Source organism: Plodia interpunctella, chromosome 26 (assembly GCF_027563975.2).
Source record: "Plodia interpunctella isolate USDA-ARS_2022_Savannah chromosome 26, ilPloInte3.2, whole genome shotgun sequence".
Lineage (NCBI taxonomy): Eukaryota > Metazoa > Arthropoda > Insecta > Lepidoptera > Pyralidae > Plodia > Plodia interpunctella.
The window spans coordinates 2,399,228-2,422,243 of record NC_071319.1 but is presented as its reverse complement, the minus strand read 5'-3'; the positions used below and the strand labels follow the sequence as shown (position 1 = coordinate 2,422,243).

The window sequence follows — 23,016 nt, the reverse complement described above, 5'->3', positions numbered from 1 at the left end:
TTTTGTCATATCTTTGAAAGCATTGTCATTATCACAGTATTTTTTTCACGGGTGTTTCTTTTAATATAAGCCTTCGAATAGTCATTACTTATAACAAAAAATTGTCAACAAGCCTTTCCATCCAAATCCAAACAAATATTATAAATGAGAAAATAAGTTTGTTTATTTGTTTGTTTGTTACCTCTTCGCGCTCTATCTATTCAACCAATCTTCTTGAAATATTCCATACAAGTTCGAAGTATGGGAAGGACGTAGGATAGGTACCGCGATTAATAGGCAAAATTTAGTAAAAGATAATAACCAAAAGTATAATAATGTTTTTAGGTAATAGATAATTAAACTTTGTTAAAGAAAAAAATCTTTACGAATTCCCAAAACGTAATGGTTCGGTTTTAATCAGAATTTTAACGCTTTTCATTCGAAAATAAATTATTCGACGCACTAATGGTTATCTACAAGAGAATATTAAACACCAACATAGCGTGATAATTCCGTCACAAAGATTAGCTTAATTAAAATTTATGGACAGCGCCAAACGCGGGATGAGATAGAATTATACCAAAATAATTTTATGAGTGGATTACGAAAATCTCTAGATCGTAATAGATTGGGAATTCAAAATGTTTAGACATCTATTTACCGAATTCATAACATTTATTCAGAGATTAAACCTTCACAGGTACCTACTTTTTCACGTCTAATTGTATATTTCACAGTGATTTGTCAAAAAGCTACAAACTACTGGCATTTCTGAGTGGTTTGCCATTGCCTTCTCCATTTCACACACAAGTTGATAATCAATCAGAGTGCACGATTCCTCGCGATGTTTTTCTAAGAACATTAGTACTGTTTTAATATATGTTCGTTTTATTTTAGATTTTAATTCTAGCGTCTTCACTAACTTAAGTAAAATAATCGGTAGGTTTGTATGTTTGAGGCGGGTAATATCCATACTAATATTTATACATGCGAAAGTCTATCTGTTCCGCTTTCACGGCTAAACCGCTGGACCACTTTTGATGAATTTTGCTATATATGTAGTTTAAGGTAGGCTACTTTTTTTACCAAGTTAGAAAATTTGTATAAAAAAAGTCTGTTGCGCTTTCTAAGATAAATTCACGCAGGCGAAGCCGCGGGCAAGACCTAGTCATCCATAATTAATGACCGTGAAAACTATTAAGTTATCTGTGTTGAAGATAACAACACTACTGAATGTCAGAACTGAAGAGGGTGAACCACGAGTGAATTAATAATCAATCTATAGATTAGGATTCCGTGAAGTGAAATGAAGTGAAGTGAAAGACAGATAGAATCATTGACGTATAGGTAATACATAGATATGATTTGTTATAGAATATCTTGTTATAGAATATATGTTGTAATAGAATATCATCAAACGAAGAGTCATGTCCCATTGCTCAGTCGTGCTCCATTCTCTCCTCCGTTGTTGTCGAGGTTTTGACGTTTTCCAGTATATTTAATTATATCTATTTGTTCAATAAATTAACATAATTATATGTTCTTATATAAACTAGGAATCATTTTGCATTAATTATATCCGCAATTGGAGTGATACCTACTTTTAGATAATTCTAGGGGGGAATCACACTGTGTTCTGACCTCATCATCCACCTACCCTTTATGTGGGGTCGGTACAGCAGTCTCCACTTCTCGCTGTCTGATGTTAACCGATCTGTTACTTCTTTTTTAAGCATATAAACCCTCACTTTGATGACTGTCTGTCTATTCCACGGCTAAACCTCTGGACCAAAAAAACATTGTAAGAAACAATAATGGTAAGCCGATCTGGCATGATAGGGACCAACACTGTTCAAATGAGTTTCTTTCGGCATTTCTTCTCAGCAGTGGTCGTTCCGAAATGCCAGTAGTTTGTAGCTTGTGAGAAATAACTATAAATATAAAGATTGACGAGAAAAAGTGCCTGTGAAGGTCTAATTTCTGAATAAATGATTTGTATTTGAATTTGAATTTTGACCGATTTTGATGAAATTCGGTATGCATATAGTTAAAGATCACCGGTCAAACCTAAGTGATTAAGATGGTGGGTGGTATAATTATTTAATGTTGATGTTCGTAAACAAAACGGTTACAATAATTATACGTGTTCGGTGTTTTACAGTGGGTCCTCAATCCGAGGTTAATTTCCAGGCGAGTTCAGCAAGAGTGTGAAACTCGTAAAGCAGAATATCCAAAGCCTCGAGTACCAGTTTGGTTCCTTCAGTGCTGAGGTAACCGCTTCCCCTCATCTTCTCTGTTTTATAGCATTCTGTTTTGGGGACGAAGTTTTATGATTACAACACAATATGACATTTTCTAGATTGTAAATGCTTTCTTATTCAATTATTTATTGCACTTCAATTTTATTTATTTGTGTGATAATTACAGTTTGACATCCTTAAATTTGACACGCGTGCCTTTGTCTAGTAATTTCTAAGTATAGCTTGATTTAAATGTATTTATTAACAATTCTGTTAAGGCATGTCTAGAATATATATCATGTACACATTTCGACACAATGTATATTGTTTGAAAATAAATGAACTAACTAACTTATCCGGTACTGTGACGCCGTTAAGCCGCTTAACGTAAAAAAATGTATTAAAATATAGTATCTGCTTTGCTTTCGCAGAGAAATCTACATTTACTATTCAACCAACAGGCGATGCAGAGGGAAAATAATATTTACGTGGTATCTCCCGTTAGTACAAATGTGTGTTTGTTCACTAACTGGTATATCAATAACAATGTGTTTACCGAACACGGCCAAAACAAAGACATCATTAGGAAGTCATTACGAAACAGGTCGCATTAAAACTTCCTAATGCGCCCCGTATCGCTGGAACTTAAATAACTTTCAGTATTTATTACGTTTGATCTTAACTTTAGGTTGTGATATGCGAAATAAAGGACAAGACATTTTATTGTTATTAAAAACTGTTTCCGTCATGCGTCCGATCCTAACTTATTATGTATCTCGGGTTCCATTCTAAGGAACTTATCGCGATGAAACTCATATACATAACTGTTCCGCAATCGCAGAGAAATTCACGCGAGCGAAGCCGCGGTCAAAAGATCGTATTTGATTAATTTATGATGAAACTCATATAGGTACCAGATTTAAAATTAAACCGCATCAAATTCTACCCAGTGGTTTTAAGCATACCGACAGACAGACGGACAAAAATTAAAAAAAAATTCGCATCTATAAAGACGGTGGTCCTATAAAGACCACCTTGGTGAAAACCGTACAAGAAGCGGTCCGGTATTTTTTTGAGTTTATTGCATTCGTACAGGGGCGGACAGAGGCGACAGAGGGACAATATAATACTAGTTTTTGCCCGCGGCTTCGCCCGCGATAATTTTCCGGGATGAATGGTCCTTCTCCATATACTTCAAACTAAAGTCAAACTTTACATATGCCAAATGCAAGAAGATTGGTTATATATTTAGAGCGTGAAGAGGTAACAAACAAAATAAATAAACAAACTTATAGTTTATAATATTAGTTAGGAAGTTGGGATTAAGAAGGATATTAATTACAAATGACTTGAAATTCAAAAGTTGTGTGAGTTGAAAATTAATTATTATATAGAAACGACAATATTCTCTTGTCGATAAGACTGGTTCAAGATCGATTTTCCCTCCAATTTAATTCGGAGCTAAAGGCAACTGTCGGTTGCAGGTTTGATCACGACAAACTTTATATTTGTTTTGAAGTCGATATCTCGTGAATCATTTTGTTGGTTAGTTTTTTTTTGGGCTCCGTAAACAAAGGGTAAAACGGAAATCTCTTACTAAGACTCCGATGTCCGTCTGTCTGTGCATCTGTCACTATTACGAAACGTGATAGACAGTTGAAATTAAAAGACACACAAATAAAATAAAAAAAAACAGATATAAATGGCCATAATAAAAATATATTAGCCAAACAATCGTATAACATAGTAAGTTACTGAGGACAATTTATTGGATAAAACAAACAAACCATAAAACCAATCACTTACCGTCCCTTTTGTTAAAACACCGGAATAACGTTCATAAGAAAAAAATGGCATAAAAAGATTAGGGTAGGCTGTAACTATGAGGATATTTTACGGAAAATACCGGAAATATTTACCGGGGCGCATCGTTAAACAGGTATAAAATAATGCCACAGTGTAATCTAATCAGTAGGTTACTTCCATAAGCTGTGTTATTAGAAATCGGATCTATACTAATCCATCCCATACTGCGTACTAATATTATGAATGCGAAAGTCTGTCTATCTGTCTGTCTGTTCTGCTTTCACGTCTAAACTGCTGGACTCGTTTTGATGAAATTTGGTATGCATTATGCATAAATTTGGTTTGGTATGCATATTTGATATGCACATGCCTATATTTAACTTAAATTAACGGAGGTCTACTGAGGTTAACTGTAGTTAAAGACCGCCGTTAAAATATAGGCTTATATATATATATATGTATGTTTAATATATATACAGGAAAATCATATCTGTTCCGCATTCGCAGAGAAATTCACGCGAGCGAAGCCGCGGTCAAAAGATCGTATTTTATTTTGTATCGTGTCGTTTTTCTCTAAAATAGGACCACTCCATAATCATCCGTGGATATCGTACGAGGCCCCTAAGGGACTCATAGCGAAACCACCTTGCTTGGCAACAATAATATTTCTAAGGAGGTTTAACAGCTGACCCTGGGCTTACGCATATGGCAGTGTTACTGAACACTGTATAGGCGAAAGGAAACACTACTATTTACCTAACCTACTGTTATTAAAATTTACTGTGACATATTTTATTCCTGAATTTAACATCACTCCTGTAAATCCTAAAGACTTAATTTTTTACTACGTTTCAAAATATATAATGTCATTCTTGTTTAAAATTCGAACGTCTTTCCGGCCTGGGCCTATTAAGCTTCCTGCTATAAAATTTACTTCTTATCATTTTTTATCTGTACAATAAAACAACATTTTTTCAGAATGTAAACATTTGAAAGATATATTTAAAAGATACTTGGTGTACATAAGAGATATTTATAGTTAAATGAAAATGAAAAATTCAGTTGGAAGCATAGATCCACAAAAAAGGAAAAAGAAATGGTTGGAAGTGTCAAATTAATATTATCAAAAGCAGGCTGGAAAGGTGTTCGAAATTTTTTAAGAAATAATTTTTAAAATCAACCGACGACGCTACATTAAATTTCTTTTTTAATGTCACAAAACACCGCGAAAAGCCTTGCTTTGACACTCAATTCAAAATGGCCGCTTCCATTTGCACAAAAATGTCGAACCCTTCCTTGGAACCTGTCCTGAAAGCTTAAGGTATATTCGGAAGGACGCATAACTAATTCCATCCCAAAAGTTGGGTGATTTATTTTCAATTCCACGGTTTTATGGGCAATTGATTTTTCACGGGTTATAAAGTGGTGGGTACTATGACTTTATTATGCGTTTTGTTACAGACTTTCGCACTTTGGGTGTAAGCGTATAATTATTCATTTTTGAAATTATTTTTTATGATCTGAAGGCAAACTTTCTTTATGTAAGTATCTTCATCTTCCTGTCGATAAATTGTCGTCGAAAAAACACTTTTAACAGATGTAATGTCAGTTGAAAAATATACCGCGCTTTAGATTTTTATGCATGTACAGTCAAGCACATCGAGTTACGCTGCATGGACCTCTATTGGCGCGGTAATAGCGGCGAGTTTGCAATGAATTTGGGTAGGTTGATGTGCTGTTGACTGTATATGTACATTTTCGCTTTTAATATAGTTAAATCAAGAAAATGCAACAAATCTTCATTCTGATTATCGAGTACATGTTAGTAACGCCGTAGTTTACCAGATGTAGACATTGGTACAAAGCTCGTCTGTATGTGTACCTCATTGTCATGTATGTCAGCCAAACAGCAATGCTTGCATTGTTGTGTTCCGGTTTGAAGCTTGAGAGAGGCGGTGTGATTACAGGATACTGTGGCAAAAGATCCTAGACCACAAAGTGGGCAATGCGCGCGTGACACCCCTGGTGTTGCAGGCATTGATAGGTTGTGGTGACCACTTACCATCAGGTGGGTTGCATACCTGCTTGGTAATATAAAAAACTCTAGTATACCCATTGTATCATACTAGCTATAACACAAATATCCGCCAGAGTATTCATTTTAATATCATCACCAGGCCATTTTGTCGTCCCAATGCTGGGGCACTGGGCTTTCTTACGGATGGACAAGTTGAGCCTTAACCCACCAATGGTCCTAATGCGTATTGGTGGAACATTATAGTCTGCAAAAATCTATTCAAAAACCCGCTTATTTGTAAAGTTCTAAGCATACATACATAGGGACAGACAGACAGCGGGAAGTGACTTCGTTTTATGTAGTCATCATATCGAGTGTGTTATTTCTAACACTGATGTCAGCTTTTATTCCAGTCGCCTAAAGGCATCTGACATGACTTATACGACCACTTAACGCCATATAGTGGCAGTCGCGTACACATTAGTGAACTAAACTGTCCATCGGTGTGCAGGTTTCTTCACGATGTTTTCCTTCACCGGAAGCAAGTGGTGGCCTATGAAAACTACTATATATGAGTCAGATTAGTATACAAATTCGTATGGCACGAGTAGGATACGAACCTGAGACCTTTCGATCTACAGGCGGAGCGTCTTAATTACGTCACCACCGCTTCGTGGACTATGTAGTAATTTGGCATAACCACAGGGCATAAAAACGCTTCGTTGAATAGAGGCGAATATGGGAGGTGGGGAACACCAACAATATTGTAACTGATCAATGGCCGATTCAATTTGTCGTATTATGTCATGCTGTTCACGACGATGTTGGTACAGTCATGTACATAAATCGTTTATAAGAAGAAAATATTCGGTTCCCATATAAATATTCGGTAATAGCCCACTTATAGTTTTATTACATAAATAAAGATAAATATACGGATTAGACCTATAGATACATTTTGTCACATGTTAAATTGTATAATATAGCAATATAATATAATATAGAAAATATAATATAGCAAAACTCAATGTTGTTCACATCGAAAATCAAACAATGGAACCGCAAACCTCAGCAAAAATTCGAGACTAACAAAAGACCTGTTCAAAAGTTCGTTAGTAGCAATAAAAGTCTCAATAAAACACATTAATAACTCCGAATCTGGCCCATTTGGCTTGGAAAACTGCGAATAAGCGTTTTCCACTCGACTGTACCAAACATATACGGCTCGTATGATTTTATTATCACCTCCGATCCGAGCTCGAATTACAAAACGGTTTTCATTTTCTTTTATCGTGTCCGATATTGATGTTTCTTCATGGTCGCGTGTGGTTCCTGGCCCTATATACTCCCGTAGTGTAGTGTAAGCAATATTCACAGTAGGTTTATAGTTATATATATATATATATATATATATAGGGTATTGTTGATTTTTTTTTTATTAAATCAAATATTAGTTATCAGTCAAATCAAACTTATACATTCTAACGTGAAACATGTAATAACCAAGAAAATAATTTTCTAAAAAATCTATTTATTAAAAAAAAACAAAGTAGTAATATTGATATAACCATTTTCTATCATTTGGCAGTAAAATTTTCGATATCTTGACCTGAAACACATCTGGCTGAAACACGAGCTGAATTGGCTACATTCCAAACGGTTGACCTTAAAAATGATGTGGATTTTTAATTGGCTCACAGTATTGTTGTCGAAAACTTTGTCTTGTGGGAGTGTTTCGACCGCTGCGGCCGCGCTGTCATTACGATCCGTCAATTTTCTTGCGGAAGCAATCATTTCGAAATTCATATGTTAGACAGTAAAACTAGTTCTTGACTTTGTTAAAATTTGAAAAATTTTAATGACAGCGCGAATGCAGCGGTAACCCGAACAGGACATGTCTCATATAAAATAAATTACCAACACGCCAAGTTACAATTTAAAAAAAAATCTATTGTGTTGTCACGACCACAAAATGTTATGTCAATTCAGTATAATGATCATTTGTAGAATCTACTATCAGTCTCCATCTAGATCTAGACCTTTAACCCTGTCATTTTAATGAGGGTTTCGGGGTAGAAATTTCACATAAGTTCTTGTCAAATCTCTTATATAAAAATTAATTATGGTGTTTATTTTGGCGTTTTACGTCACAGTTATAGACGTGTGTTGAAAAACGTTGCGTTTGCATCATACTCGGCTTTATTACCGTCCTCCGCTTCACGTCGCGTCCGTAAATCCCGCCTTGTATGTGATGACGACGCTTTTATTATATTATAACACAAAATCCTCCCGCGTCTGTCTGTTAGCGATAAACTCAAAAACAACTGCACGGATTTTCACGCAGAATTCGCCAATAGACACCGCCTATCTATTTTAATATTACTCTTTCCTTCATTATATTGTTACCCTCTACATACCCTATAAATTAAATGGCATCAAAAACATGCTGTAAAAAAACCAAGTCTCGCAGCTCAGTTTTTCTACCGTAAAAAGTGAGATCCACGTAATAAGTACCAAGTCGGTTAATTTATTTAGTCCCTACTTAAAGGACCTTCTGTCTAAGTTATTACGTAAGTTATTATCATATCAATATTAAAAATCTTTTCCGATTGTTACCCTTTACATACCCTGTAAATTAGATTTTAGACTTTATGAATTTGTTACTGTTCTTATACGTATACTAACTTTCGCCCGCGGGTTCGCCCGCGTGAATTTCATAGCAAAATCTCAGTAATTTTATCGCATACTCTGTAAGACTGGTCTGTAAAACATATATGATTCAAATTCGCATTTTTTCTTATCTTTAGTTCAATTTCCTGTTTCCCGCTGCGTGTCTCGTTCCGCAAACTTGTCCAATCCCGCTTCCTGCTATGTAATGTAAAGTAGATATTCCGTACCGTTTCCTACATATTGTGCCATCATGTTTTTTGCAATGTGTCCCGTCCCGTTTCCCACTACGTGTCTCCTTCCCATTTCCCGCTCCGACTCCCATTCCCGCTTTCTGCAACGCGTGCCGTCCCATTTTCCATGACGTTTTACGTCCCGGTTTTATATTAACCACAAACATAAATTAAACATTTTTTGTATTTACTATTACTGTTATTTATTACAAAAGTAAGTGTGCCAATTTTCAGCTTTTTATCTTGAAAATTGTATTAAGTCCCATACAATCTTTCACCCACCTTATGAAGGGGTTGAGGGTTAATTTTCAGAAAAATCTTGAAACACGTATTCATTACTTTGTTGTAAACAACAAAAATCCAAATTTTCAAGTCACTAACTTCAACGGTGTTGAACTTTCATATTTACAGATTTCACCCCTTTACCCCCTTCGGAGTAGAATTTCCAAAAATCCTTTCTTAGTGCTCACCTACACCCACATGCCAAATTTTAGCCCAGCAGTTTCAGGGTGTATGTTGTCTGTCAGTCAGTCAAGTCAGCCAGTCAGTCACTCAGTAACGAAAGAGTTTTATACAGATATATCGATACATACTGCGCCCATTATATCTATATCAGACTTTAATCGATAAAAACAATTTATATTCTCTTTACACCTTTCTACAAAATATTAAAGTAAATCGGCTCCGTGGATCGTTATTTTAATTTTCCTACAGGACCCTCCTCATTTTCCGGGAAGAAATATCTATGAGATGTTAACCCGGGATTCTGAGGCATTTTTGATTCATAATTCGTTTTTTAATTATCCTACGGGAACCTGACCATTTACCGGGATGAAATGTATGGGAATGATGTAAACCCGGTATATGAGGTACCTACATACTAAATTTCAAGCAAATCGGTACAGTAGATTTCGAATAATGCGCGTTCAGACAGACAGATAGACAGACAAAAATTTCCAAAACTATATTTTCGTCATCTATATCAGTAACTGAGTATATTCCATGAAGAATTAAAAAAAATACTCAATGTACAAATTTGACCTTTCTTCAATTTTATTATATGTATATATGTATGTGTGTGTGTTTTACAAATACACATAAACATTATTGTATTCTATGTAAGATAGAATGTACCTGAATATTGACACAAAGCATTTCTCATCGCCAAAGCGTCAAGACTAATATTATGAATGCAAAAGTATAAATAAATAAATAATTAATAAATAAATATATAGGGACAAATCACACAGATTAAGATAGCCCCAAAGTAAGTTCGACACTTGTGTTATGGGATACTAACTAACTCGACGATACTATATTTTATAACAAACACATATATAGATAAACATCCAAGATTCGGGCCAATCAGAAAAAGATCATTTTCCATTATGACCCCCGACCGGGGATCGAACGTAGGACCTCTCGGTTCAGTGGCAAGAACTTTACCACTGCGCCACCAAGGTCGGCGCAGTGTTTGTTTGCTACCGTCACGCTCAAATCTTCTTGAAATTTTTCATAAGTTGGATAAGTAACTGAAATAGATTGAAGTATGAAGATGGACATAGGGTACCCTTCATCCCGCAGTAATAACTATTCCCGTGGGAAATGCACGCGCGCGAAGCCGCGGGAATAAAAGTCTATAGTCATATCATAAACCACTCGAAAACATGAAGAACACATCAAAATTACCGACTAACAACAGAGTTGTGGCAAATTCCACAGTATTGAGGGAAAAAAAATTTGCTCGCACCGAAAAATCTTTTTAGATTGCCGCCTTCTATGTAATTTTGTCATGTCCCCCGTTTGATTAATACCTAGAGACTGAAACCACCGACCTAAAGCCATGAGCAGACGGGCGGCTTTTATCCACTGTGGATTAACCGCTCGAGATCAGAGCGAATTGTCAAAATGAGATACAACTCAGTGGTATTTGAGAAGAAAATGGTGTCAATCAATAATGGCGAAATTCAAAACTAAATTAAGTCCTGTTTCACCACCTTCTGATAAAAAAATATTGTTATTTGACAGATAAACTAATTGCTAGATAGATCTGCTATATCTTATTTACTGTTAGATAAATGTGGCTGAATTATGCCAGTTAACCCTCAACACTTCTTCTTCTTCTTCAGGAAACACATCTTTTATCTGTTTAATATTTCTTCTAGGTTTTCTGATATACAGATTGAAACAGACTCTTAGTGTCGTCCACGCAGGTCTGGGACCGTGAAAGAAAAATGTGGAATAGACCAGCTGCTTCTCCACCAACCACTATTGTTAAAGTTAATCCAAGGAAAGGGCCAAAAACTGGAGATTCTCATAGGCGATATACCAGAAAAATATTTATTCGAAATGTGATGCAATTTATTTCGACGGATTTTTGACGCGCATAAATGCCTCACGTCTGCGCAGGTCTTTAGAGAAAAGAACTAGACGAGCAACGACTAGATATAGTACCTATAATATGACTTGGCTAATACTCCAGAGACAATGTACTGAAAAAATTACGAAATATGATTTTTTTGGTTTATATCTCCGGGTTTTATATCAATACTTTTGTGTGCATTCTTCCTTAATGGCCGCTGAAAGTCAGTGGAAGTTCAGTGGAAGGATTTATTAAGAAAGACTATCACAACTTTTGTGTGGTATGTGACAAACCATAAATATATTTAATATGGCATATCGCTATCTATAATTAGAAACACTCTAAACAAATCGGTCAAATCACATTAATATATGTAAAAGAAACAGGAATAAGTGATTTCAAACGCAAATTATATATAAAAGGTATTTCTCGAAGCGCACGTAGGTATGTGTGTACGTTGAGTTGTTCTAATAAATCATTCCTTCATTCATTCATTCACCTCTTAGCAACTAAAACGCACGCTTCGAGCAACTAAAGAGTAAAGAGAAATAGATAAGTTGTGCTTCATTAGAAGCGCTTCAAAACATGTACGCTTCGAGAAATATTTTATAATACAGCTTTTGCCTGCGGCTTCGCCCGCGGGATTTCCCATTTGGGAACTCCCGCGGAAAATTTCAAGAAGATTAGTTGAGTAGATAGCGTTCTATCTAAGAGGTAACAAAGAAAAAACAAACAGTTAAACTTACTTTCGCATTCATAATATTTGATATGTAACAATTACCCAAACCCTTTTGTAGCGAAATAAGTTTACAACTTCATGTCCAGATCTTTATTTAGATCTTTTAGTGTCGTAGGCCCGAAATAAAAGTTTTATTTCTTTTGTCGAGTATCACGATAACCATCCCAAATACCTTTGTAAAGTTACAAAATATGGAGCGTAGAGAAGTATCACTTTGCTATGTCAGCTAAATTACATGCCTAGTTTAGATGCCAGTTGACAAAATTCACATTCGGCAGTAAAGTCGAAGTATTTATTCGTAAAATTAGACATTCACAGGCACTTTTTCACGTCAAACTTTATGTAAAAGAAGATCTTACTTTTTTGGAACAGCTCACGCAAATGAACTTGCGAGTAATTTCTCAAAAAGCCACAAACTACTCAAACTAAACACCTTCCTGTGTTTAATATCATTATTGCAATAGGTACTTATATAAGTTCAGTGAAGTAATTTAAAATCTATTGTTGATTCGAACCTGGGACCTTGACCTGGGGTAACCTTAACCACTGGACCACCACCGTTTCAATGTGCATGCTAATCAAAATAGTATTAAAGAGTATATTGCCCGTGGCAATTGCGCCTATTTAGTTACTTATATTTACGTGTGTATGATAAATATAGCTTGTATAGTACTGGTGGTATAATAAGTTTTTTAACAAAAATGTCATTTTTGACACAAACTTATTGTTGTCGGAGAGATTCAAATTAAAATTATTTTTTCAGAAATTAACCTTCACAGGCACTTTTTCTTGTCAATTTTTATATTTATAGTTATTTCTCACAAGCTACAAACTACTGGCATTTCGAAACGACCACTGCTCAGAAGAAAAGCCGAAATAAACTAATTTGAACAGTGTTGGTCCCTAACTTGCCAGAAGGGCTTACAATTATTGTTTCTTACAATGTTTTTTTCTAAAAAGTACATAGTCAAAAGTTATATCAAAACAGGTTTACTGATTGTGATCCGAGTGTTGATTATAATATATATATATATATATATATATATATATATATCGATGTGAAATACAATTAACTTATACAAAAATATATGAGAAACGAGATGACCAGTTCTAGAGAGAACTGGTCATCTGGCAGCACCCGAGATCTTATCGCATTCAAAGTGTTACAAAAAATAATGTGCGTGCAGTAAACAGTTAAGGATTGCACACAAACATTGTCATCCAAATTAAACGTGTGTACAAAATTTCAGCTCAATCGGTTGAAGATATCTGCTTCAAAATTGAGTAGCAAGATTCCACTCGAGACATAGCAGCTTGTAGGTAAATAAAGGAAATTTTTGCAAAACATCTTCTGTAAACACTTTATTTTTTTTTGTATAAAACACTGCAAAGCACGCGATTTTTATACTGTTTGATTTTATTGCTATACCGATAACAACTTTATGTCTCAGAGCGTTAGTTTTATACTGATAGATAAATATAAAATCATAATAAACTTTTCGAAATTAAAATATAGATATTTTCGAAGAACTAATCCACCTCGTAACATTATAAAATCTGTTACATTTAGAAGATTTTATTCTAACACTAACTACACTATTTCAAATAAGTATGATGTAATTAAAAACACAATCGAAAATTTAAATTTTGAAAAGAATGAGACGAATCTGGAATATTCGGCGGAATTGGCATAGCTCAGTGGTTAATAGCACTATGCCGGAGGGACAGGGTTCAATTCTCGCTCGATTCAAAATTTTTCATTTAATTGTTATTTCAGAATTGGTTGAAAACCATTTAAATTAAAATTAAATTCTTCAATTATTCACTCCTGGAGATTAAAACGAGCCACTTTTATCATCATATTATGGCTATCATTTTGAAACAAAATCTTGCATAAAGAAAGAATAAAAACACGAAAGTCTCGCTTCAGAGAAAAAGTGGAATAAACAAGAAAAATTTTGGAAAAGAAACGTCCATTTCTCTAGTGAAACCACATTCGGGTCCAAAACCTTCAAGTTCCACCATTATTATATTTATAGGCCCACTGTAACTCGATACAAAGAAAACACACCAAATTGAAGACTAACATTTACTTTGCCAAGTTTAAGAGAAGGCACACTCTTTGATTTTGCCGGTTGCAATTTATAAGATGGCCGCAGGTGGAATGTGTAAATAAAATAACACGAGAATAAATATAATTTTCTTTTCATATAATTCATTGATTTTGAAATTTTGTTTTAAATTGTCTCTCGTCTTCTCATTATTTGTACTGAAGACCACCACAAGATTGGTGTCGGCTTTATTTTTGTTTATTTTACAAATAAATGTTTGTTATAACATTACAAATGACACGATGCCATCTGACTTGTAATAAATAAATAATAAATATTAGCTATTACCCGCGGCTTAGCTCGCGAGAATTTTCCACGGCAACAGTTATTTTTCGGGATGTACCCTATGTCCTTCTCCATACTACAAACTACGTCTATTTAAAATTTCAAGAAGATTGGTTGAGTATATGGAGCGTGAAGAGGTAACAAACTTACTTTCGTATTTATAATATTATTCAGGATTAGATTAATCACAAAATAATGTTATCATCTGAGCTAGACTGATGAAGTACTGAGAGACCTGTATAGAGAGAGTCTACTGCCTAGAAGTGGTACAGAATAGAAAATAATGAAATACTCTAGTCGAAGACTAATATTCCCTTTGGGTCGTTAAGCCAGCGAAGTTCATTTGCAAGGAATCAAGGAAATTAGTACGATCACGACAAAGATGTTTAATCTGGTGTAGGAGCCGCTGCTATAGATTTAGTTGCCAAGAAAGTAACGTTCAAAATGGCATTTAAAAATCTCCATTTTGGCTGTCAATACAAGTTTTTATTTAACTTGGTTTCGGGTGGAATTTTGCAACATAATTTTAAAGCAGATATCATCAACCGACTGAACTGAAATTTTGTACACATTATTTAGTTTGAATGGCAATGCATTATTATGATAGACATGACCTGACGGCGCACCCAGGTACAACTCCAGACGTGTGAACTCCTGAACGGTTTACTGTATGGACATGTTTTTTTTGTCACACATCAAATTCAATCTCTCCGGCAACAATAAAAGCTTGTTACAAAAAATGTCATTTTTGTAAAAAAAAACTTATTTTAGATAAAGTATGTAGTTTTACTTTTTAGTTTGAAATCCAAGTGAAGTGAGAAAACCGCTTCCGCTTGTGACGTAAGTCACTCACAAAACTTTGATATGAAGTATCCTTGACTGGAGGAGTTTTAATTGTCTGGACGCACAGTGGTTGCTTGTTAATAGAGTTGAGAGCACCTGGGATAGCAGACCAAGTTACACCACTTAATAAAGGTTGGTTGGTACAGCAAACAGCACATCAAAGTGCCCAAAGTCATTGCAAATTCGCCCCTAATACTAACTTATAGACTGACGATCCGTCCGCTGTCTGGAAGCCCTGGGTTCGATTCCCAGCGCGGACAAATATTTGTACGTGATTACAAGTATTCGTTTGTGGTTCTGTGTGTGTTTGTATCAATAGGACAATCGGACCCGCCATACAAGCTTAATGCTTACTGTGGGCCGTTGTGTGTTGTCCACTTATATGTCTAGATGATTTACTAAGAAGTTGTTCTTTAGAACTTCTGAATATTTACAAACATTATATATGTAGAAAATGTAGAATGTGTGGTTCCCGTCCTAGAATAGGACCACTACGTGGCAGCTGATAGGCACCAACAGCATTCCCAAAGAGGATTGGCCTCAGGAAAGTCTTTAACATCAGACACAAACCTTAAAATTCTCCACGTCAACTTATTACGCGCACCCTGAACCCTGATAGACCTAAACACACTGTTAATATAATTAATACCCCATTTATAATTTTATTGTGGTTTTGTAGTCCTCCTTCAATTGTATTCCTCATGTTTTAAAAAAAAAATCATTTATTTAATAAATTTCCATTAATACACACAAGATTACCGAACCGCGAAAACCTCGCAGGGTTCTGTGTTCGGTGTTCGGTGATTCGCTATTACATTTAGAAATAAAATATTAATTATTTTCAAATTTAATTTAAACTTTATGAAAATGTTGTTGAATAACTCCTGTAGTTCTAAAGGAAGTAAATTATTAAATGTAGGAAGATTATATTTATTTAGTTAACATAGTGTTCTTAAGTAGGTAGGCAGATTTTTCTCTACTAAACAATTTTTTGACATGATACAAACTCATGTGGCACGAGCATTCGAACCTGGGACCTTTTGGTTCACAGACATGATAACCATTAGGTACACCACCATCATTCATCTTCAGTTTTATAATTGTTGAAATAAAATATATTGTACTTCTGAGAAACTAGTTTACTTTATTTTATTAATACAGTACTAGCAACAATTTGCAAGATAAATGTAGGACGTACACCCGGGAACGGAACAGTCAAACAAGATCCACAGACTAACAAGGTAAATAGACAGTTTGCGCTCTCGAATCACTAGATGACACTACTTATAATTTACTCTAAAGTAAAACAGTTATAAAACTAGTGAAATAAGGATTGCAACGTGTAATTCTTTGAGCGAGCTCAAAAGGAATTCCTTTGAAAATAACGCATTTTAAAAAGACAGTTGATACAGTCACAAAGGTCTTGCATTGTAACTTCGTTTCGTATGCAGTGAGGTCAAAAAGAAACAAAATTATAGACTAGAATGAAAGAATTGTGCATAAATATTAGCACAAACGTTACAGGAGGTAGTTTCTCAGAGCGTTTCGACCAGTTTAACAAAGAAGAATTAGTATTACTATCTGACTTAATCTGTACTATGGTAATGTCAATTTCATGAAAGATTGATTTTGCAAATGATTCCTTTCTCAAGAAAATCGACGGCTCGTAATGACAGCGCGGCCGCAGCGGTCGAAACGCTCTGAGAAACACCCATCATCATCATTTAAGAACGTCTGAGGAGTTCCTTCCATCTCTTTCTGTCCTCAGCCTTTGTTTTGACCTCCCTGTACGACATGAATCTTGCTGTCTCCTTAATATATTATTTTTTATTTCCTATACATGAAGCATGCAACATGTAGGATTAAGTTTTTCTTTTAACACCACAATGTAAAAAAAATGTAAACTCATGTTTTTGCAAATAAATAATCTTTGTCTTTGTCTTTATATTTTTAGAGAAACATCCAGGAATTACTTATAAGTGGATTTCAATAGCGGCGAAGTGGTTAGCCCGCTCGGCCTGTGACAGTGGCGTTAAGTCACTCTCACAATGGTCGGTCAATGGATGGATGACCAAAAATGAAATCTTGAGCCCCTCCATGCTTCGGAAGGTTAAGCCTTATAATTTAATATGGTTTTATTCGAGCGAAGCCGGGCCTGGCCGCTAGTAAACTATAAACTATCAAAAGAACTCAATTAATCAGCTATATTTTGCTCAGTCCTTCCTTACATTTTATAAAACAAAGTTCTCTGCCGCGTCTGTCTATTCGCGATAGACTCAAAATCTATGTTTTCACCAATAGATAGTTTGATTTTTTTTTCAGAAACCAACACTATCAATCGGTAATATTATGGTTTTACTCGAGCGAAGCCGGGAAACTAGTATACTATTAAATGTCAAAGGAAACTCACACAAGTAGCCGTATTTTGCTCAATATAAAAATATTCTCTAAAAGGTCCTACGCCGAATAATGTCCCGTACACTTTAGTACATTTTTACATGCACACATACCATGACCTCCTAAATTAGATGCTTTCTTTTGAGTAATGACGTCATCAATTCTCGGCGGTGGCTGCTTTTGGGGTTCCGTACATAAAAATAAGCACGGACAATATAAATGTCGTTGTAAAATAATATTGACTAATAATTATAAATGCGAAGGTCTGTTTTCCGGTCACGCATTCACGGCAAAACGGACGGGCGCGGATATTGATAAAATTTGAAATAGAAAAATTGGATACCTAGTTGAATATTTCAAAAACTCAATTGATTTTGATTATCTATGAACTTAAAAATTCTATTGACAGATCCTAAATACAAACATACATACATACAAAAAATATAAACATGCATACAAAAAATGTATTTTTGCCCTAAGTTGACTTGTAGACCTTGCTCACTTCGCTCGCTCGCTCAATGAACAAGAAAGGGGAAAATCAGTCACCGAGATGATGTTAGATCCCAATTTTCTACGGAACACTCATTGTGCAGTATCCGACTCGCACTTACCATCTTTTTTAGCAACCTTGGACAAATGATATGCAATCATAAAGGATTGTTGCAGAAAAATTAGGTAGATTTAGCAGGGAAAGTGTTTTGGATATTTCAAGAATATTGGTATAGGTTCGCTTGTAGGTCTAATTTGCCATGGGCTTTGCCCTCCTGGAAAACGTATTTGCCGTATGTATCATGTCAATTTTTGGGATAAGAATTCCTTTTTTACATCCTTAACTTCCAATGAATCAGTTAAATACCATGGCAGAGTATAATCATTAGATGCAAAATATTCTATTATTTATTTTTAACTTATGGTTTATTTTTTACAATTTCATTCACACATGAAAAAAATTTTATAATAAGTAAAAATATTTTTTAATAAGTTTTTAAATGAGTTATTTCCAATAGAAATTAATTTAAAAACTTCCCGTGCTAATAATTTAATTGAATTCCATCTGACTTTAACCCAAATTTTAGTTTATAAATATGGAATGCGTTAAAATATCGTGCTGGTGAATATAAACTCGCTCAATTTGAATATGGAACAACCGCATAACATTTCGAATTTCGAACTAACATAACTTTCACAATGCCCCGGGTGATAAATTTTAAAAATAGTTTTTTTTATTTGCTAGTTGTGTACGTTGCCTTGGCCTCCAGTGTAAACTCATAAATCTCACTTCTTGACTAATGTACCAGCGTACAGTTTTCTTTGTAACATTGGGCTTTTTGAAACCACTATGTTATGGAGTTTTGTAAGGAAATATCGCGAGGCGGACGTAATGTATCATTGTAATATGAAGGGAAAAATGACACAAGGAAAGAAGCCGGTCAAGTGCGAGTCGTACTCGTGTACCGAAGGTTCTGTACAGAGTTCGTAGATATAATCATAAATAGAAGAACCTATTGGGTGAAGAATTTAAAATATTGGTTTAAATGGAGGTACTTGATCACTCTTCTGTGAAGAGAAGCTTCATAATAGAATAGCTATGATGGCCGCCAATGTACGATGAGAAGCAACACTATAAGATAAATAAACTCCTTACAGTCGTATTCCTTACGGCCGAGGGTCAAACATTAAGTGCAATGAAACACACGTAACATCTAAGCAATATTAATGGAGTGGTTCGCCATTGCCGTCACCATTTCATAGACTAGATGATAATAATATCAAGTAGGCAATTAGGCAATTGTAGGTTTGCGAAACCTACCTTTCCACTGGGTTTGTTCCAGCTACCACACAGGTTGGACAATTGCACCTGGTGGAAAGATAGGTTTTGGTGCTTTATATTGAAAGATAGATAGATAAAATCTTTATTTGTAGCCACAACATAAAATACATAACACATACAGGTACTTCGTATTAATAACACACGCAATACACTGATTTTCAGTTGTGACCTAAAGGTACCTAGATGCCAGTGCGAGATACAAACATGATGATAATTGGCAGTGATTGCTATTTTTTTCTTTCTATTTTATTCTTATATTGACCACACATATTAAAATTGTAGTTATATAAATAAATTAATATATAAAGTTAAAATTTGAACAGCGGATAGAAAAAATATATAAGAACTACTACGTTGAATTAACTCAGCGACAGACAGCCTTATTGGCGACATGTTGTATATTTTATTTTTGATATTTGAAAGTCATACACAAACCCTGAAAGCATAACACTCTTATTTAACACAGTCGAGTAATAAATCACTCTGCATGCAAAGGAATAAATAATGTTACATAAAATTTATGGCGAAGTATTTTTGGAGGGTGGCGGTAAATTATAATAAGCCCAAATCCTTGCTAAGCGTATCCCAAATACATAATACATTTTATGCGCACTTGTATAAATTGATAGATTTATGACAAATAGCGATTGATTTGAGGATCGGACTAAAATTGCACTGAAAATGTCAAAATATTAGTAAAAATTCATTCACACATTCATGTTCAAGACATTTGATTATCGTGTTTCTTTGTGTTATGTGAATTTAAACATTTGATTTTATATACAGGCGTCTACACAATTATTTAGTTTTTACAAAACTTTTCTGAAAGCTTCTAAAAAAAATCAAGGTTTTTCAAAAAAAAATAGAAAAATCATGGTTTTTTGTAATAGGAATGAGACTAAGTGAATACAAGGCGCCGGCCTAAAGCCTTAATTAACTTTATTAAAGCATTCTCTTTTAATTAAATTAAATCCTTTAAAAAAGCTAAGACCACAAAATGATTAAAGTACAGAGATAAAGATCACGACGTTTTCCTTCGCCGGAAGCAAGTGCAAGCATGGTGGTCTTTTAATACAATTTTGTGTTTATTACAGTTAGATTAGTCAATATACATAAGGCTCAAATGAAATTCAATTCTAAGACTTTATGAACACACGCGAGCGTCTTAACCACTGAAAGTTTTAAGTAAATTTTTGTGTGGTTGGTATCTTCAAGGATGATATACCCATGGTGGTGATGAAAAACATGGTATACCGAAAAATGCCGAGCTCAAAGAAATCATTTATTTGCCAAAAACATGAGTACAAATAGTCAAAATGAATTAGACCATAGAATTACACGTTTTACCGAATATAGGTATGCAAATATAATTAAATAAAGAGGAGCATGCTATCCACTACAAATCCAAAACAAAAAAGAATTATAATGTAATACTAGTACTTGTAATACTAGCCCTAAATTCTATCCGAGTCTATCATGAGTGAACTCAATGAGGAAAGAAATTTCTACATAAATAAGTAGTACCTTTGTACTTAGTTTCATATTTGTAAGTTTTATATTTACTCTGTTATGTTATGTACATAAATAAATTTAGAAAATTTTTGAAAAAATGGCATATTGTATTCTGAAATGAATTATTTCGAAGTACATCGAGCTTTACTTCTACACCGTCAATGTTTTATACACTAACCTGTAGACCAAAATTAACTTTGCCCTAATGATGATAAAAGGTACACGTTTTTGTTCATTAGCTATGTGATGTCTTTTTTGTTAAATCTCGCAAAATGCAGCCGAGAAATTTTCATAATTCATTTCTAACTTTGAAATTCATGTCCTGTTGTTTTGTGAATCGCAATCGTTTTCATTATATGTATACAATAGATGTTGCCCGGGGCTTCACTCACGTGGGAATTTTAAGATAAAATATAGCCTATAGCAATCTTGGACACCTAATGTACCTTTCTAATGGTGAAAGATACGTGAGAATTAAGATCTCTTAATTCAATCAATTCAATTGTATAAATTTAAAATATTCAAATTTAATCAATTTTTACCAGGGAATAAAATGAAATTAAATCACACACATCGCTTGCACCAAAGACATGTAACCTCAGGTGTTATAATAACAAACACAACGGATTATTATGCGAGTCAAAATCCACAGAAGTGTTTGGCATCCATCATCCGATATTCAAATCCAGGAGTCAATTTGGGCTCGTCAGGTATTTTTGTTTACAACCGGATATACATATTTATGTCGAAGCGGCTATGGAGAGGTGGGTAGGCAGTTTATGTTGTCTCATTTGATTTATCAGCTAACTAGCTTCTGCTTGCGGCTTCGCCTATGACCCGAGATATTGCATATAACTTATTATTTGCAATTACTCGGGTTCTAAGCGACGCAACGCGATAAAACCTACTACCCATACTTAACAGGTTTTTAGGTAGATCATGTTGCACAGACATAGCCAACTTACACTTTTATTAAATGTATAGATTATCACATTATTTTTGTAAAGTGGAAATACGCGATTTTATTATTATTGCTGTGTTTCTGTTTTATTTTAGCTTTAATTTTTACTCGTATGCTTAACGAGATTTTATTTAATTTGCAATGTAACCTATATCGCTAACTATATGTGGAATATGAAGCAGATATCTTCAATCGATTGAGCTGAAATTTTTTCTACACAAGTTAGTTTGGATGATAATGTATTCTCATGATAAGCATGGCCTGATGGTGCAGCCAGGAACGGCTCCAGACGTGGGAGCTCCTCAATTGTTTACTGCACTGCACGGACTTGATTTTTTGTCACACATTGAATGCAACAAGATCTCTACGACTACGATAAAAGCTTAAGTAAGAAACTAATTAAAGCCGCTCCAGATTGCACGTTTTCTACATTTCTTTGACACTTTCTATGACAAAATGAGTGTGGCGTTGACACACCTCGGTTTCAGAATATGTACAGTGAACTGAATAACAAATTATTCATAGATCTGTTAGCCTCAGAACACAATAAATACATTTTGATAGTTACGTCATGAATCACAGCGCCCCCTGCCGGGTGTAAGTCAAAATTTATTAAGATTTATTGTACATTTTCCGACGTCCAAATCTATTAGCGGGTTTTGTTGATATAAAAGTTGTGAGAGCTTTGCGTATCGCTGACGTTAGAAAGAAAGAAAGAATTGGTACAACATTGTTGTTTTGTGTTTTAAAAGTTCCATACATTCAGCTTATTTAGCATACAAATATAAAAGTATCTTAAATAATCATATCGTAATTGTATTAAAAAATAATAATTGTGATTTAAATAATTCCATTCCATTGTAAATCTATGCCAATTTACAATTTAAAAATTCTACAATATTCTAAATAAAACACTGTAGAAACATCTAAATGATGACAAAGTATAAAGTCTAATCTAGTGAACCGGTGGTGGTGTAATGGTTTAGACGCCCGCCTGTGGATCGAAAGATTCCTGGTTCGAATCCTACTCGCG

The 23,016-nt window shown here is 34.6% G+C and overlaps 1 protein-coding gene across 6 annotated transcripts in view; it reads right to left on the bottom strand.

Moving 5' to 3' along the window:
• SPR (Sex peptide receptor) overlaps window positions 1–23,016 on the bottom strand; it is a 168,145-nt gene that overhangs the window by 72,311 nt on the left and 72,818 nt on the right. The window lies entirely within an intron of this gene.